Consider the following 18,369-nt stretch of genomic DNA (forward strand, 5'->3'; position numbering starts at 1 on the left):
GCCATTTGCATTTCCCAAACAGCACTAGGTGCGGCTGATGCTGCGCAGCCGACCCCGTATGCTTGGTTCTACTTTTTCTTAATCCCTTTCAACAGAGTCTCGCGGCCATCTGGATGCAGACCCAGGCTGCTACGGCAGAGCATCCCTTCAGCAGATCTGGGACACACAGAGGACTGAGACTCGGCAGGACACATGGGTTTCCTCTCCTGTTCATAGGATGGAGAGTCGAGGTCACCGAACCGCTCGCTGCACCGTAAGATGGCAGAGAGTAGCTTGAGTAACATGCAAAGAGAAATTAGATTTAATAAGTAGAATCCTCCCTCAAATTCCCGCTAGGCTTCAACTACTCTTATCTCGGAAACAAGAAAACGTGTTGCGCAAGTCAACCCTAGTATAGCTGGAAAAAGTTTCGGGGGGGTGTTGATCGAATCATTAGCGCATCGTTGCCTCCTGGTTCACAGCCTGCCTGCCGGGATGCTGCCGCGTGTAGACACCTGTGGATGTCTCTGTGGAAAACTTCCCCAGGGATGGTGTTCGCCAAGAATGGTCCATGAGCCACTCGCAGAACTGGGGAGTTGCCACCTTGCTGTACTTCAAGCAAAACCTAAAAGGAAGTGCATGTTTCCACCAGCCAAGCTAACCTGATGGATGCTGACTGGATGGTAATAGACAAGCCCTTACATTATTTTTTACCAGCTGGCTATTTAATAAGAAATTATATATCACTTAATGTTGAGAGAAGGAACACATTGGAGGTGGGACACGTCAAAAGGTTTTTCAGTGTCTTTGTTGACTTGTTAATTAAAGATTGCTCTACAATGTGGGCTTGGAATCTTGCTTTTCTCCTGAGCTATCCAGCCCATTCCCCCGTGTGAATTGATTAGGACGTTTTAGGGGTTTTCTCCTTAATTTTCTGCTTTCTTAGTAATATCTAGTCATTTTCTGCTTCTTTGTTTTTAAAAGTAGTTTCACAATGGATGTGAACCAGCCTCCCAATGACCGAGGGTCTGCTGGCCCCCGCGCTTGTTCTAACAGAGTCAGTAACATACAACCTGCATCATACACATCTGTGAAGTCTTTACTGGCCTTCACCTCCAGCCTCATTAATGTAAAAGAAAAGAATCAGGTGATACCAAAAGCCAGCTTTAGATAGCCAACCCCTAATCCATCTATCCCTTTGTGTGCTGGGAAGCTTTGCTCCCTGCATGGGCCCACGCTACAGGTGTGTTTCAGGATTTCTTTTTCAGTGGCCATGATCCATTTAATTGAAAGTAATTCATCCTCGGTAGCACTTGCTAGAATGATTCACCAACCTGGGACACAGTATGCAGTTAAATTAGGATATAATCAGACAGATATTCTGCAAATGTGCCATCTCCCATTTAATCAGCACCAGATTTTTGCTTTGCATCGAAATATCCCAAACTGGATCCCTTCTTTACCAGGAAGTAATAATTATTTAACAGGCCCTTTAAGCCCTTCTTCATATCATGGGTTCAATAGTTTCATCTCCCGTCTAATGAACTCAACGTGTTATCCCTTTTAGCTAAAAAAAAAAACAAAACAAAAAAACCAACAACAACAAAAACCACCCCCCTTTTTCCTTCTGTTTCAGTTATTTGCTTTTTTACCCAACAACAATAAACACATTCTTATTTAAGGAGCCCTATATTTCCACTCACAATTAACATCCAACTGGCTGCCAGCAAATTATTTCTGATGATTAATTCAGCCATTACAAAGAAAACTGTGGTGTTCGCGGGAGGATCAGAGGCAAGCTTCTTATAAGAGAGCTACAGTTGGTGGTAGTGAGGCCAGTGCCTGGTGGTTCAGAGGGAATTTAAGCCAGGAATGAGCTGGGGTGCCCGTAATGGGGTCCTGTGACCATGGTCAGCATGCGGTGACAGTTCAGAGTGCCACTACCCAGTGGTGGTCACCATTAGGACCTTGGGTTAGTTGTTGCTATGAGCCGCACAGTAAGAGCAAACAAAGCAGAGTCCCCCCACCCCCCAAAGGGAAAACTGTGCTTTACTGCGTCAGGACCCCGACCTTGTGCCCTAGAACACCTCCTCATTCCAGACAGCCTACCAGTACTAATCACAGCTCGCCTTATTTTTGCCCTTTTGATTTAAAAACAAAAACACTGATTTAATTTGTGCAATGTTCCAAGGATAGGAGGGAGGGGGAGGGGGAGAGAGAGAGAGAGAGAGAGAGAGAGAGAGAGAGAGAGAGAGAGATTGATTTTGAGATTTTGTCATCTGTGGAACAACCCACAGATAAGTTTCTTGCTACTACTGCCCGGCCAGCTTTGCCTGAAATGCCCCAAGTTATGGCCCACTGGGAGCCCATGATTCCTTCCTTGACCCTGACACTTCCGGTTCCCGCCTTGACGCTTCCGGTTCCCACCTTGGTACTTCCGGTTCCCACTTCAGTCCCGGAGTCCTACCTACCCTAAGAGAGGGCTGTGGAAAAGCATTCTCTGCTAATGTCTGTCACACTCCCCGGACTCATCAAAAGTTCATCTCTACAGCCTATCACTGTCTTCCAAAGACAATGAGGACTGCCTTTGATTTTTTTATCCCCTTTCCTTTTGTATCTCTATTACACGAACAGCAGCCACCAAACCAAATTCTGCCAGACGATAAATAAGACACGAGGTTTAGCATTCTCTATAAACTATGGAGAACAAATTGCTTTCCGAGACTATCAAGGTTGCAAAGCCCTTTAAAACCCTTCGATCTCACCAGCTCGGATTTTCCTTCCCCTGCAGCGAACACCCTTGGTTTATTAGTAGTAAGTTTGAAGTGTCTTTAAAAACCCCAGAGACCCTTACAATATGCTCTTATTTCTTTTTTTCCCCCAAAAGATTTATTTTTATTTTGTGTGCATAGTGTTTTCCTGTGTATGTGTGTGTACGCATGTATGTATGTATATATGCATGCATGCATATATGAATGTATATATGTATGTATGTATTCATGCCACATACATTTTAAAGCTATGAAGAGAATATGCCAAATACGAGGGCATGTCTGAAAACCAGTGTCAGGTATGTCAAAGCTACTGAAGATACCGTGGTCACCAGGTAGGAAGAATGCCTAAAATGAAAGGAACCAAAATGCTTCTGGTATCTATCACATGATGTCTTCATCTGGGGATGAAACAAAGAAAACCAACCAACCAAAAGCCGATATCTTGAAGCTGCCCAAGGGCATGGATTGGTTTTAGATCCTTTCGCTTGGTTAAGGAAACCAATGATCTGATAAGGTTTCTTGGTGAATGTCCTAGAAAGCACATGAATATACAGCGAATATGCTTAGTAAGTCTCCTGTTCTGGAAGCATGCAAGCAGAAATAGGGTAACAGTAGGGTGGGGGGTGGGAGGGACTTTCAAGGGTATATAAGGGAATGGCCTAATGGACCACTAACTTCTCAACCCCAGAATCTTATGGGCTATGCTTAGATTCGTTCCTTATCTTCAGTAAAAGCTATACACGGGCAGTGAGAAGGCATCCATTCCTAGGTGGGCAGTGACCCCAGGGCACCGAAAGCAACTGGACATCGATACCAACCACCGACTGCCACCTGGTTCAAGGCGTCTCCAACTGGTTTTCTCCTCCCCACTCCTGACTCTCATTAACCCAAAAGACAGATGACAACAGTATGGGATCTCACACGATTTCTCAATCTGTCTTTCCTAGCATCCTCTATTTATCAGGTGGCTCCAAGCAAGTGAACTACAACTTTGCCGTCTGTGCCCATGCACACCTTTCACCACGCAGTGCTGGCACCATGCTGCCAGGAAGCCAGGAAGTGACCGGGGCGAGACAGGCAGCAACTTAAATTCCATTAGAGACAAGGCTGAGTGCAAGATGGCATCGGGACTTTTGCTCTTGTCTCATGGGAGGAAATCCTCCCCACCTCTTCCCCAGTAGTTCTGCAAAAGTAATAGAGGCTTATGTGAGAGCAATCCAAACAGTGGATGTGCAAGCATGTTTCCTTAAACCCATCAATTGCATCTCGTAGTTTACGTTGTATTTAAAGCAGATGGGAGTTGTTCCTAACTGTGCAATTCTTTATATTAAAAAGTGGAGGAAATTCTGTATCACCTTCCAGTGTTTTATTTCTTGCAAACGATTTTCACACACAACTGAGTGCTTCACAGAAACCTGGCCTTGTTGCCCCTGCACCTTATGCTTTAAATGTCTTCACTGCATCCTCTGCATTAAATGGTGCTCAACTCCTAGATAGAACAAACACGTGCAGAGATGTGGTTTTTGTTACCGTGTGGTAGAATGCCCCAGGTCGAAGCGTGTGAAATTTGGAAATGAGGCTCAGAGACGCCTTACGTCTCTCACGGAATATTTGGAGGCACTGAATCCACAGACGTTATCAAGGGTTTGCTGGGCTCTGTTATTGGCCGAGACTAAGTCATGGTTATGAATTGTTACTTTGATTTTCCTTTCTGTTTGTTACTTTCCAGCTAATGAAGGGATGCTTTTGCCTGGTTATTTATGTGGAACAACTAGTTTGGAAAATGTACATCCAGAAAAAGATTAGCCAGGGCAGCTCTGCCTATAATGACCTGCAACTGAAAGCAACAGTGACGACCAGTGACAGGGGAGCGGATGCACACACGGCGCTGTATTTAATGCTGGAAATCAAGTGCTTTTGAGAATATTCTGGCTAACTTCTCGTGACGGAGTAAGAAGAAGAGAGACCGGCTCGGATTCTCATCCAGAGCCTTCGAACGTTTGCCATCTGAATTTACTTCTTCAGCTCAGCCATTCTGTTTGTCAGTCTGTCTGTCTGTCTGTCTGCCTGCCTGTCTCACTCTCTTCCCTCTTCCTCTGTTAACCAGTTATTTTATAGACATTTCTAGATCTGTACTTCCCACTCCATTCTCCCTTTTGTCTCTCCTCATGAATCCTATTTTACTGAACACTGAGGCTATTGCCCAGAGGTAGCAAAGGTACTCTTAGCAGCAGGCAGAAAAGAAGAAACTTAATTCCATTAGAGGAAGCTGTCACCTGGTCCAGGCAGCAATCTCCAGCCCTGCGTGTTAGTCCCAGTGCTGTTGCCTTCTTTTCCTTGGCTCTGGATGAGTCTCAGAAGCCAAGGGGAGTCCCTTCACTGTATTCAGGATCCTAGTCCCTTAGTCAGGCATGATGGTATGTGCCCGTAGTCCCAGCTGCTTTGAATTCTGACTCTGGCATTTGACGCTACTGTGGGAACAGCTGCCCTGTGCCCCACAGCATCCATCTGATTTCCCTCAGCTGGGCATTTCCATTCATACAGACTCTCTATGGCCACCCTGCGAAATGCTCAGCGGCCCCCATTTCCAGCAACTGGCATTTGTCTGTACATGGAGCAAGCCTAAATCTGTCTCAACTGAGCCAGCAGGACCATGACATCACCAAGGCCAAGGCCCAGGCCTGAATAAGCCTGCTGCATCTCCAATTCTAGGCAGCTCTAATCCTAGCTCAGTCTGACCAGGACGAGCAGACAACGTCCCCATTCTAGAGATGCTGAGGTTGCCAGGCTTCCTGAGCACTACCTTCTGTTGGTCTTGCTCCATCACTAGTGGCTCCTCCTGGTTTTTTGTGCCAGACTCCCTCTCCAGGGCGCCTGGGGGCTCAGTGTGTGGATGTCTCCTTGTCTTTACACTCACTCCCTACATGTTCTCCTCCAGATTCATGACTAGCAACCAACACATCTCAGTCTCCAGCCAAGATCTCAAGGCCGCCCCCAGACTCCTGCAGCCACCCGCCTACTGAGTGTCTCCACTTGGATGTCTGGAGGCAGCTTACCCTTAGCCGTTCCTTGCTGCCCCCTCCTTCAAATCTGTTTCCCTCCCAGAAGCCCCCAAATTAGCAAGGCCTACTTCAGGCTGGAAATCGCTCATGTAGCAAAGTCACCCCTGGCGCCTGTCCTCCTGTCCCATCCCACACGGAACCCGCTGGCAGATTCTGTCAGCCTCCCCTTTTAAACACAGGCCTAGAGCTTTGTAAGTCTCATCTCAGCTGCTGTTCCTGCCTTGATGATTTCAATTTCCTCCGATTTGTTTTCGCTCCTTCCTTCTAACCTGCTTGTAGCAGGTCTTTCTTTCTCTCTCTCTTTCTTTCTTTCTTTCTTTCTTTCTTTCTTTCTTTCTTTCTTTCTTTCTTTCTTTCTTTCTTTCAGATAGAAATTAGCCACGCCTTGAAATATGTGAATTGCTTCCTGCCTCTTCCAGGAAGGTGGCTAAAATCTTTGCAGTGGTACAGGAGACCTCCTAGCTCTAATGCTCTCTGTTCAAAGCCACCTGTTCGAGCTCCTTCCTGCTTTATCCCACAGCTCCCTCTGTAGGTGCCGGCCTGCTTTTCCTTGGGTGGGAGCACTTGTTGCCAGGAAGCATCCTTCTGCTATGTTTCTGCATTTCCTTGGGGGTCTCCGAGGCCTTCCCATCACTGAGTATTAGTTAGCAATCCTCTTCTCCTACCTTCATCACCATCTAACATGCTGTGCATGCGTTCATTTACTCTTACGTCCCAGCAGAATTCACACTTTATGATGGCAAGTGCTGTTTTTATTCTCTACTGTTTCCAAGGGAAAACAATGGGTACCATAAACATCGAATAAACGAGTAATGAAGGAACACTATTCTCTCTGTGTGTGTCTCTCTCTGTCTCTGTTTCTCTCCCCTCCCTCTTCCCCTCTCTCCTTCTCCTCTTTCTCTGTTTTCTTTACTTCCCCCACTCCCAAAGTGCTAAAGATGGAAGGCAGGACCTCACACATGCCTTACCACTAAGTAACAACCTAAGCACTAGGTTCTCTTTACTTCACACACCTAAAACATGATAGATAAATTACAACAAACTATCCCGGAGACCAGAAGCAGACTTGGCAGTGCTGAATCAAACCATGTGGAAATTCAGTCTTGACTCTGTGTGAAATAAAAACAGCACCTTTTCAGCACCCCAAACTGTTCATTTCGTGAAAACGTTCCTGTGACCATGAACTAGCTGCAGAGAGAAATGGAGGAGGTTATGCTAAAGTTCGGTTGCTAAGGATGTGGCTCTAACTATCTGTGCAGCAAAAATTAGCTCCCCAGTGGCTTTCGGTTAAAAGCCTAGACTGATCTAGAAGTCGAGTGTCCAAAACAGCAAACATAAAGACAATTGTCGGGCTACATTAATATATTAAAAACCTCGTAATAGCTATTGTAATAACTGGTGTCAATCATTTAGAAGCTAGCACAAACAGCTACCTCAATGCTTAATGAAAGAACCTGTGTTGTAAAGCACAGGTTCGGAATCCTAGCACAAATATAAAAAGCCAGGCAGGGAAGATACGAACCTGTAACCCCAGCACTAGGAGGATGGAGACAGGAATATTGTGCAGACAAACTGGCCAGTCAGTCTGTCCGAAAGGCAAGATCCAGGTTAAGTGATAAGCACTGCCTCAGAAAATAATATGAAAAAGTGATTGAGGGGGACACCCCGCTTCAACCCCTAGCTTCTACACTCACTTACACATAGGTGCAAACATTTGCATAACAGAGAGACACAGGCTCGTGTGTGTGTGTGTGTGTGTGTGTGTGTGTGTGCATGTGTGTGTGCACATACACACACATGCACACACACTTTTAAAACAACGGAAACAGCATATGTTACCAGTAAAAGTCCTTGAAATGAGAACTCAGGTCAGCCACAGGCCATAAAAAATTTTCTTCAGTTAGCATCATATATCCAATGACTGACCGACTAACAGACTGACCGACTGACTGACTGACTGACTGAATAAATTAATAAATAAATAAACATTAAGAAAGAACAGGAAGACAAAGAAAAAAGTGCCTTTTCTGGTAGAGGAGAGTAGAGTAGGAAGACTAAAGAGACAGAAAGAAAGGTGTTCAGATACCCTCACTCAACAACCGCGGCTCAGTATACAGTTTCCTCCCGGCTCTGTTAACAAACAAACAAAGACATCAGAGAAGAGGAGGGGCCTTACTTCCTGTGGTACTTTCACAGCTTGAAAATCCCTTCAGCATCTATGATTGTTTCTACCCTGATAAAATGAGTGTGGTAGCCACAACAGGGGGACCACCTATTTTTAAATATGTCCTATATTTTGACTCATATTTGCGTTTTACCATGTTTACATGTGACTCCATAAAGGGCTCTTTGGTCAGCAACTTTGGGCAATTGAAGAATGCTGGAGGCCCTCCCTTGGGAGCTCCTGATGTACGCCAGCACATCAGGAAATAACCTCAGTAGGGCTTCCAAGGCCCTCTCACCATAGCATTTTTCTTCTTTACTTTGGTTTGGTTTGACTTCATGCTTGTTAACCTCCTTGAGGCTTATGCAGATGATCACCCTGGTCTAATTCTGCTCCAGAATCACACCATGGCCTCAAAAGACTTTGCAGAACTGAGGCCCCAGTGGGTCTATGATCTAAAATAAAACCTTCATGAACAGGACACGCCTGAACTAGCACAGCACTTGCAGTAAAACTGTCAATCTTTGCACGTTAGTTTCTCCTTTCCACGAGAGGACAGGGGATGAGGGGTGTTCTCACAGGAAGCTAGTTCTCGGAGAAGCCATCAGGGAACGGGGTTCTTGAGAGGGCAATGGATGCAGCCAGAGGTGAGGATGCATGGGTGGGGCTTGCAAATCCCCAAGCTAAAGAAAACACAAATTCCACTAAAATAAACACAGCTCAAACCAGTCTATCTGATAGCTCTTGACATACAGGGAACTGTGGCGGGAAGGAAGGGGTAAAGGACGGCATGGCAGTCTTCAACTCCAGCACCTGATGGTTTTTACAACTTAATAAGTGGATAATTCAAGCTTATTAAACGTGTGAAATTCCTGTGGTTCACTGTCCTCTCCATCCCTGTCCCGTTTTCTTAGTGACTTTGTGAAATCCAGGCTTGTCACCACCAGAAATAATAGGATGCAGTGTAAAATGATCTCGTTATTGTAAGTGTCTTTAATGCAGAATTATCTCGGACAGTTCTCTGCTTGGGATCCTCAAGGACTGTCCCCCGCTTGTGAGCGGTAATGTACGGGGTACATTATTTCTTTAGCATTATGCAAATAGAACTTCTGAACTCATTATAGAAAATTTATTAAGTTATAAAACACCACTGCTAATAAAGGTGTGCCCACAATACGAAGTGCGATTAAAATCATGTGAGACGTTGACCTGTTAAATAATAATGTATTAATCCATAAGCCATGAGCAGTTCGTCCAGCTACTATAATTACTACCGGCCTCACCGCTAATTGCCTAACCAGCCTTTAAATTTCCCCCAAAGGCTCGTCCAATGGTTGTTACAGTTACATGTGTCCCAGTGTTGGTGATGCAGAAGACCCTCACAGTAACACACTCCTAATCTCTGTTCTAAGACACTCCTATGGATTAACGGTGGATTTGTGGATTGCAAAATATTTTGTTAAAAATTAATGTGTTTAAAGGTAGGGGGTAAATCCACGCACTGAAATTGAGGGAATGACAATGTTTCTCATATTTCTGCCAACATATTAACTAATCCAGCGAAAAAGATCCTTGATGTGTCAGGCGCTGAGTGATGAGTGCCCAGGGCTGAGACTTAAGCACAGAATTTTATTGCCGAAGACATTTTCATCTGCAGCCAAATCACCAGGGAAACACTTTGTCACACAACTTCATTCTGCATGGGGACCCTGTGACAATACCGGCATCCCGAGGATTTGTTCAGGTCTTTCCGGTTGCATCCACCTGTCTGTGTCTGGAAATATTTATGGAAACACTGCAATTCATACCAACACTCTGGCTCACCACCTCGAAGCAACTCAGTCAGCTCATGTTTTATCTGAGCAGCCAGTCTAGAATAAGAGCCCAGAAGTTGTAGGCTTTTAATATCAATGAGATAATATATTTTAGAAAGGTTTAATACCCTCACTTCACATTAACAGGAGTCGATGGAGCACCCGGCATCTGAAAAAGTTATGAACCAAAGTTACTTTAAAAAAACACCCAAAGCCTTCTGTTTGAGGTGAACCAAAGTTAGGAGAATCAGGAAGAGAAAGGGTGAAGGAAGGAGAGAGAGAGAGTGGGGGTGAGGAAAAGAGGGAGGAGAGAGAAGAAAGCGCATGCTTGCAGGACTTTGCAGTTTGAGTTGTACTTTTGAGTGTGTCCATCCGTACATGTGTATGCACATATGTGTTCAGACATGGCCAAGGTGCAACTGGTACACGTCTTGGAATAACTACCTTGGTATGGTGGATATTAAATCTGAAAGATAATTCAAATGATTTCTTTATTCTCTGATAACTTAAGGCACAGAGAAGTATGTATAGCTGACCCCACAGATTTGTGGCAACAACTTGGATCTTGATTTCTTTTCCCTTGGATATGGGAAGGGGTATAGTTGATCTGTATCCGTTCTATTATCCTGTGACAGATTTAGAGCAATATCCACTTTTACTTTTAGCAGAGAGATGTGCAAAGAAGACAGGCAAGTACAGAGAAGGAAAGGAAGTGGAAGGGGGAATGGTTAGAAAAGTCCAGAAAAAACAAACTAAATAATATAGAGAAGTTACTGAGGGATATAAAGCATAGTCTGTAAAATCCATGAGGGAACCGTGGAGACAGAAATCTTACCAATGCCTGCCTCGAACACTGAATACTGACTTCTAGTTAACTGTAGGAATCTATTCTACTGTTAGAATTTGGGTCTCTGGTCTTTTCTGTCAATAACTTTTTCAGAGAATATCCACTATACACTTAGGAGTGAGCTACTTTCTTTTGTCTTAAGATTTCCAGTCATTAATTATGTCCTGGGTGGCATAGTTTCATGTGGGAAGTAAATGAAGAAATGTTATTCTTGGCTTAAGAAGGACACTGAGGCTATGTGTACCCATTCTTGAAATGCCACATATAATATTCTCGAAAGGACCGTAGTAATGGGCTGCTATGTCAAGCTGTTTAACCTGTTGGGTGGTGAACTACTTCACTGAATGAGATCCTTCTCTTCTCTACTTAGGTTTCCCATAGAATTCTTGTTCATTTCTCAAGATTTCAAATTTTTATGCTGCCTTTTTCCACTTTCGCACTCTGGTACGGAATTTACAAATGATACGATTTCATTTCTTTAAATAATGAGTCCAAGCAACATCTTCAAATATTACTATAAACTGTTAATTTAAAGTGAAATTGTAAGAATGTCCCCTTTGAGAAAGGCCAAAGTCTACTGCTTAGCCAACTCAGCAGACAACAGAGTGATCAATTAAAAAAATATCAAGTGGATTTCGGGGAACTCACGGCTGTGTAAAAGTTAGCAGAGTCCACTGAAGGACCACTAAAGAGTTGTATAGAACTACAGCCTATTAGAATCGCAATACAGTACAGAAGTCATTCAATAATGCCCAGCCACGCGGACTGAGAAGATCTGTCTGGACAATGTCAAGCACAGGAATGATAATTTCTAGAACAGACTAGCAGATATAATCTGCTACTGAGAAAATTATTGACAGCATTGTCAAAAGTCACATGTCAAGAGTTGATCTTTAGACCAAGGCTTAGTCTACTTACACAATGTAGATTTCTAATAGATACCTGAAGAGTGAACCATTATTTTTCAGGGCCTGAAGAAATGGCTTAGCAATTAAAGTGTTGGCAGGACACACACACACACACACACACACACACACACACACACACACACACAAACATGAACATATACACACATGCTACATACATATAGACATAAAATATTATATATGTTAATGATGGTTATAACTTTAAAGTAGGGAGCTCACTCCATGGACAAAAATCTCTCTATATATGGTAATAAATGCAGTGTGTGTGTGTGTGTGTGTGTGTGTGTGTGTGTGTTTGTGTGTAGTGGATTCTTACTATCTTATTTACTGTACTGGTTAGGTTTTTTGTCATCTTGACACAAGACAGAGTCAACTGTAAAGAAGCAACCTTAATTGAGACACTGGCTCTATCAGACTGGTCTGTAGGCAAGTCTTTGGGGACATTTTCTTGATTGATGATTGATTTGGGGGTGAGAAGCCCGGTTCTATCTGTGGGCTGGTGATCTTGGGAAGTGTAGGAAAGCAAACTGAGTGAGCAGTGGGGGTCAATTAAGAAAGCAGCATTCCGCCCAGCTCTCTGCTTTCGTTCCTGTCCTGGCTTCCCTCACTGATGGACTGTGATTAGGAAGTATCAGCCAAAATGACACTTCCCTCTCTAAGTTGCTTTTGGCCATGGTGTTTTATCACAGAAATACAAAGGAAACTAAAATCCTTTCTTCATTTGAGAATTTAAATGAGACCTTCAGTATCATATTAGGTCCCAGTCAGTAACTTAAAGTGGTCCAGACACAAGTGGTACTGTATCACACATAGCTCTCTTCACTGACTACAGCACCACGGGAAAGATATCAACTGTTCCTTATCTCAGTCTCCTGATCTATATCATGCAACACTAATACCTTATGGCTACAGAGAATTCAAACTAGAAAACCAAGCACCAGGGCTGGGTGCTACCTGCTAAGTTCTGTCAGCTGACATGATCATTACCAGCAGGTTACCACTACACATCCTAATAACGGACAACAATAACGGACAACTTCCAGGTTCCACAGGAGATCCGTGTTTAAAAAACGATCCTATTTTTAATCACGTGTATGTGTGTTTTTCTGCAGGGGTGTGTGTGCAAGGGAATAGTGTTGGCCCTGGAGTCCAGACTAGGTGTAAACTCTCCAGGAGTTGAGGAATGAACTAGGGGTGCTAGGAACTGAAGTTGGGTACCCTCCAAGTCCGACAAACCCTCTTAACTGCTGAGCCACCGCTCCAGATGGGAAGCCATCTTTTACAAACAACTTGTTGAGTCTGTGAGAATGTTACTTGGCGTTCTACAGGACCTAACTTTAAATGCCCCCTTCTAATAAGTAAATAAAAGGAGGTAATCATACGTTTTACCGCTGCTTTTACCAAGTGCCTGGTACTTGGCTGTGCACTTTGCATGTCTTCCCTTTGTTTTATTTTAATCAAACATCCTGGCATGTGATATATGCTATGAAATGTGTGTTCAGGCATATGGGCCCATGCATGAGGAGGTTAGAGGAAGGTGCTGGGTGTCCTACTCTGTCACTGACCACCTTATTCCCTTGAGGCAAGGTGTCTTAGTTAGGGTTACCATGGCTGTGAAGAAACACCATGACCAAGGCAACTCTTATAAAAGACAACATTTAGTTGGGGCTGGCTTACAGCTTCTGTCCATTATCATCACAGCAGGAAGCATGGGAGCTGGAGGAGCTGAAAGTTCTATGTCCTGATCTAAAGGCAGCCAGGAGAAGACCGCATCTTCTACAAGCAACCAGGAAGTGTAGTCTCTTTTCCATTGGTGGTACTCCACAATAGGACCTCAAAGCCTGCCTACCCAGTGACACACTTCCTCCAACATGGTCACACCTACTCTGACATTGCCACAGTTCCTAACAGTGCCACTCCCTGGGCCAAGCATGTTCAGACCACCATGCAGGGTCTCTCATGGCGCTAGCCAGGTGACCAGAGTTACAAGGATTCTCCCATCTGCACCTTCTCCAGCACTGAGGTTATAAACTCACACAAGCTGGCATTCCGGACTTCTAATGGCGGGGCTTGGGATTCAAATTCAGATCTTCATGCTAATGTAGCAAGTGACCCTCACCCACTAAGCCACGTCTCCAGTTCCTCCTTTCTCTTTTCCTCCTTGGTAGTTCCAAGTTCATTTTATTAGGACTAACAACACATCATAGCAGTCCAAGAGTGTGGAAGTGCTCATAGATGTCACATATTATAAAGTAGGAACTGATTTGTAAAAGTCCGAAGACTTTCTCAAGGTCATACAGTTATGAGGAGGTATTATCTAGGGCCTAAAGCAGACTCTGTGGATGTCTAAATTCTGCACATAAATAAATGGCCATGTGTAGTGTTTTAATTGTGTGTGCGATTGGAGCGTCAGAAAGAAAGAAAGAAAGAAAGAAAGAAAGAAAGAAAGAAAGAAAGGAAGAAAGAAAGAAAGAAAGGAAAGGGATGTCCAAGGTGACCAGTATGGAGATACAGCAAGCAGCCAAGGATGAAAGCTTCCTCGATGCCATTAGTGCAGGGATCTCTAGAAGGAGACATGGTGAGCTATGGTACATCAAACTACACTTAGGAAAATACCAGAAGAAACACCTGGACTCTGAGGACTTTCAGGACATATGGTGAGAACTGACTTTTTCCCCCCTCACAAAATCACCTTGTATTCCCAATGCAGTTTTGACTACGAAAAATAAAGTTCAAGACAATATTTAACAGTTTTGATTTCCTAGCTCTTCTTCAGTTATCTAAGGTAGGAAGAAAGTGGAATTGCAAACTACTCACACGAGTCTGTTTCCTTAAGCCACCAAGTGCCACGTCTGATGGGGAAGAGTCATGTTACACGCTTTACAAACCGTCAAGTCGGAGTTGCAAATTCAGTAAGTGTAAAGGAAGCTTTGAGCTACTTGAAGTTGTTACAAGTCACTTCCACTAACCGTCTCTGAGAGGCAGTCCTGCAGAGTCCTTGTGAGGCAGCAGGGCTGCGTATGAGATTTAATATGAAAGATGATTCTATTTCCATGCTTCATGGAAGGCAGTGTTTTCCTGTAAGGCTCTCATAAAAGATACTAGAAAAAGAAAGACTAAAAATGAATTTTTAAAGCCTTGATCATCGAAACATCTCGATGTAGGCAAGTATCAACGACGTGCTTTTTGAGTCCTTTCAAAAAGAGATTATTTTTCACATATGTGACGAACTAGGGAGGCCACTTTATATTTTATAAGTGGAAGACAGTAAATTAATTTTTTTCTGTCTAACAGGATTTTCCACCCAGATTTAAAACTGAAAAAAAAAAAAAAGGAAGGAAAGAAAGAGTGGGGGAAGGGAAGGGAAGGGAGATACTCACATGCGTTCAAAATTAAACCAAGAGCGGCTAAGCAGTCTAGAGAGGAGAACAGCCCTTATCCTGGGGGCTTGTCATATGGTGCCCAACCGTATGTGAGAGAAAGCACACTCCCTGGCTGGGAGGTAAAGAAACTTGAAAGACACCAGGTCAGGAGTGCTGTGCTGGTCTGTGGCAGAAAGCCGCCTGTCCAGAAAAGGCCCCCGTAAGTCTACTTCTTCTGGGTTCAGCTGCGGCACCCACTGTATCAACCTTCTTCTCTTCCCTTACACATTTAGGTTCTTCCCGTCCCTCCTGCAAGGCCATCGGCGCTCCCCACAGACGGCACTGGGTTCACTCAGTTTGTGGTTCTTTTCCTCCGTCACTCTGCGTGGCACAGGGGTGTGGCTCAAGCCTTTTCCAGCTTCACGGGGTTATGACAGACATGCTTGGTCCTTCTGAGTATTCGTCTCCAAAGGTAAGAATTTGTAGAATTTGTGTGTGAGATACTATATATTTCAAAACACTGTCTGTCTGTCGGTCTGCTTGCCTGCTTATCTATCTATCTATCTATCTATCTATCTATCTATCTATCTATCTATCTATCTATCATTTACCTACCTTTCCATCCACCCATCTTCTCTCTGTCTATCTACCTGTCTGTCTGCCTATCTATCTATCTATCTATCTACATATCTATCATTTATCTACCTTTCCATCCACCCATCTTCTCTCTGTCTGTCTATCTACCTGTCTGTCTGCCTGTCTGCCTATCTGTCTGTCTGTCTATCTATCTATCTATCTATCTATCTATCTATCTATCTACATATCTATCATTTATCTACCTTTCCATCCACCCATCTTCTCTCTGTCTGTCTATCTACCTGTCTGTCTGCCTGTCTGCCTATCTGTCTGTCTGTCTGTCTGTCTGTCTGTCTGTCTATCTATCTATCTATCTATCTATCTATCTATCTACATATCTATCATTTATCTACCTTTCCATCTTCTCTCTGTCTGTCTGTCTATCTACCTGTCTGTCTGCCTGTCTGCCTATCTGTCTATCTATCTATCTATCTATCTATCTATCTATCCATCCATCCATCCATCTATCTATCTATCTATCTATCTATCTATCTATCTATCTATCTATCTATCTATCTACTATTTATCTTTGGTTTTGTCTCCAAAGGTGCTAAACTAGTGAGCAGTTGCGTGTAAGATACTATATACAGTATTCAAAACAAAAAGATGCTTAGCATCAGTACTAATAGGGAAATGTAAATCAAAATCACAATGTTGTTACAGTACCGCAAAGATCATTAATCAAAACATCAGTTAATGGGGGTAGGAAAAATGATTCAGCTGATACAGTGCTTGCAGCGAGAGCATGAAGGCCTGACTTCGGACTCTCAGCATCCACTTAAAAAGCTAAGATTTTCTAGATTTTCAGCACGCCAGAAGCAGACACAGAATACCTGGGGGCTCCTGTGCCAACCTCCACAGCACTGAGTTCCAGGTTCAAAGAGACCCTGCCTCAAATCTGAAGTGAAGAACCACAGAGGAAGACACCAGAAGTCAACCTCTGGCCTCCACACGTAAACACACATGAACACACACCCACATGTGGTGTACATCCATATGAGTGAATGAGTGAGCAGGTGCACACACACACACACACACACACATACACACACATGGACACACGGACACACGTACACACATACATGCATACACATACCCCTATACACCGAAGCCAGCATTCTACCTTTAGGGACACACCCAGGATAAGTGAAAGCACATGTCTGCACAAACGTCTGTAGACAAGTTTAACATTGCTCTCTGCTACAGATATGAAGTAGGGGCAACCAAACACCCACCAATTATAAGTAGATAAACAAAGTGCGCTGTGATCACATGAGGTCATTAAAAGAATCAAATGCTAATCCATGCTAAGCAACATGGACTCCAAATATCAGACTTAGAGAAAGCAGGCAGCCACAGGGGCCGTGTTTGGAATAGTTCCGATTGTGGGAAACGTTTGGAACAGGAAAATGACAAACAGACGAAGGCTTAGTGGTGGTCATGGCTGGGGGAAGGAAGGTTGGTGGTGATGCAGGAGGGTTTTGGGGGTCTCTTTTTGGGGTGAATAACAAATGCTGTAAAATTCAATGTGACGGATGCTAATCCTGTGAGTATATGAAAGATACAGAGCTGCACGGCTCACGGGTGACTTTGTACTGTACACGTGTTCTAGCTTAAGAGAGCAACAGAAACGAGCACACTGAACCAGGAGCTCACACTTGGGCAAGGAATAGGGAGGCCAGGGAGGTACCTGCTACTTCAATGTGGAGTTGCTCTCAATCCCTTCTATCTTTACGTTTTCAAAGACTCCATTTTAGGGAAACTGAGGCAGTAAAATTGCTTAGATCAATGAAGAGCAAATAAGCCACCTTATCAGAGACTACTTGGCTGACTCTGCCTTGCCCTTTTGAACTGCCTGAGACAAGTCAAATGTAGCTGCAGGCCTGCACACTGTAGACACAGTGGTAAGCATGTGAAACCTCCCCTTCACTGAGCACATGGCTTGTCTGAGGAAGCAAAGAGGGAGGTAAACAGATGGCTGACACAACAGCAAAAATTCATTTTTCTGAAATTCAATGGCAAATTTAGTTGTTCATTCTTTTACTTCCAATCATTGCCTTCCAAAGAATGAAATGTACCTGGAATACAGTCAGGAGGCTTGGGACAAAAAGTTTCTGTAAAGTCATACGTTAGGGCTGAAAACCAAGACTGTTTTTGTTTTTGTTTTTTTTTTTTTAAACTCCTAGCATTGCTTAATCTATTAAGAGCAGGTAGCTGAAGAATGTTAATTCGTCTATAGTTATGACATTTTTCATTCATTCACAATGAGACTCTTGTCATATACAGGATTCATTTTCCTCTTCCTAATAGATATTTTAGAAAATGATTTGATTCTGAGATGTTTAGACAGGTAAGGGAAATTCATTTAAATCTTCCTTTCAAAAAAATGGGATTTTCATGAACACAGATTTAAACAACCTCATTATTTTTAATTTATTTTCTGGAACATCAATGCAGATTAAAACCTAAAAAAAGGTTTTTCACCCCCTTTTATTGCAAGCAAGCATTCTAAGAAAATGGAGATTAGAAGTGGCCCTAGTGAATCTCAAAGACACGTTCAGCTGGAGTAGAGACTTTGTTATTAAAGTACTCTCCTTCTGAGATATGCATCTTATTTCTTCAGTGCGCAAACAACTTGGATAACTTCCTTATCCAAATCAATTAACAAAATTAAAAATGAAAAAGCACTTTCAAACGGGAGAATCTTATCAGTATTTTAAAACGAAGTTCTTGTGCCTGGAAAGACATAGTTCTGTAAATCCTGAGAGCCACTAAAGTCAGAGCTACAAAAGACACGTTATCAGC

General features: G+C 43.4%; 1 protein-coding gene across 8 annotated transcripts in view; it reads right to left on the minus strand.

Moving 5' to 3' along the window:
• Rsu1 (Ras suppressor protein 1) overlaps positions 1 to 18,369 on the minus strand; it is a 248,280-nt gene that overhangs the window by 81,129 nt on the left and 148,782 nt on the right. The window contains exon 9 of one of the 8 annotated variants that reach the window (XM_039096065.2): positions 1 to 18,369. This exon is cut by the window's left edge and continues 20,442 nt beyond it; it is cut by the window's right edge and continues 26,787 nt beyond it. The exons of the other annotated variants lie outside the window; for them this stretch is intronic. The gene's annotated coding sequence lies outside the window, so the exon portion shown is untranslated. 8 annotated transcript variants of the gene reach the window in all.

This window comes from Rattus norvegicus, chromosome 17 (genome assembly GCF_036323735.1).
Source record: "Rattus norvegicus strain BN/NHsdMcwi chromosome 17, GRCr8, whole genome shotgun sequence".
NCBI lineage: Eukaryota > Metazoa > Chordata > Mammalia > Rodentia > Muridae > Rattus > Rattus norvegicus.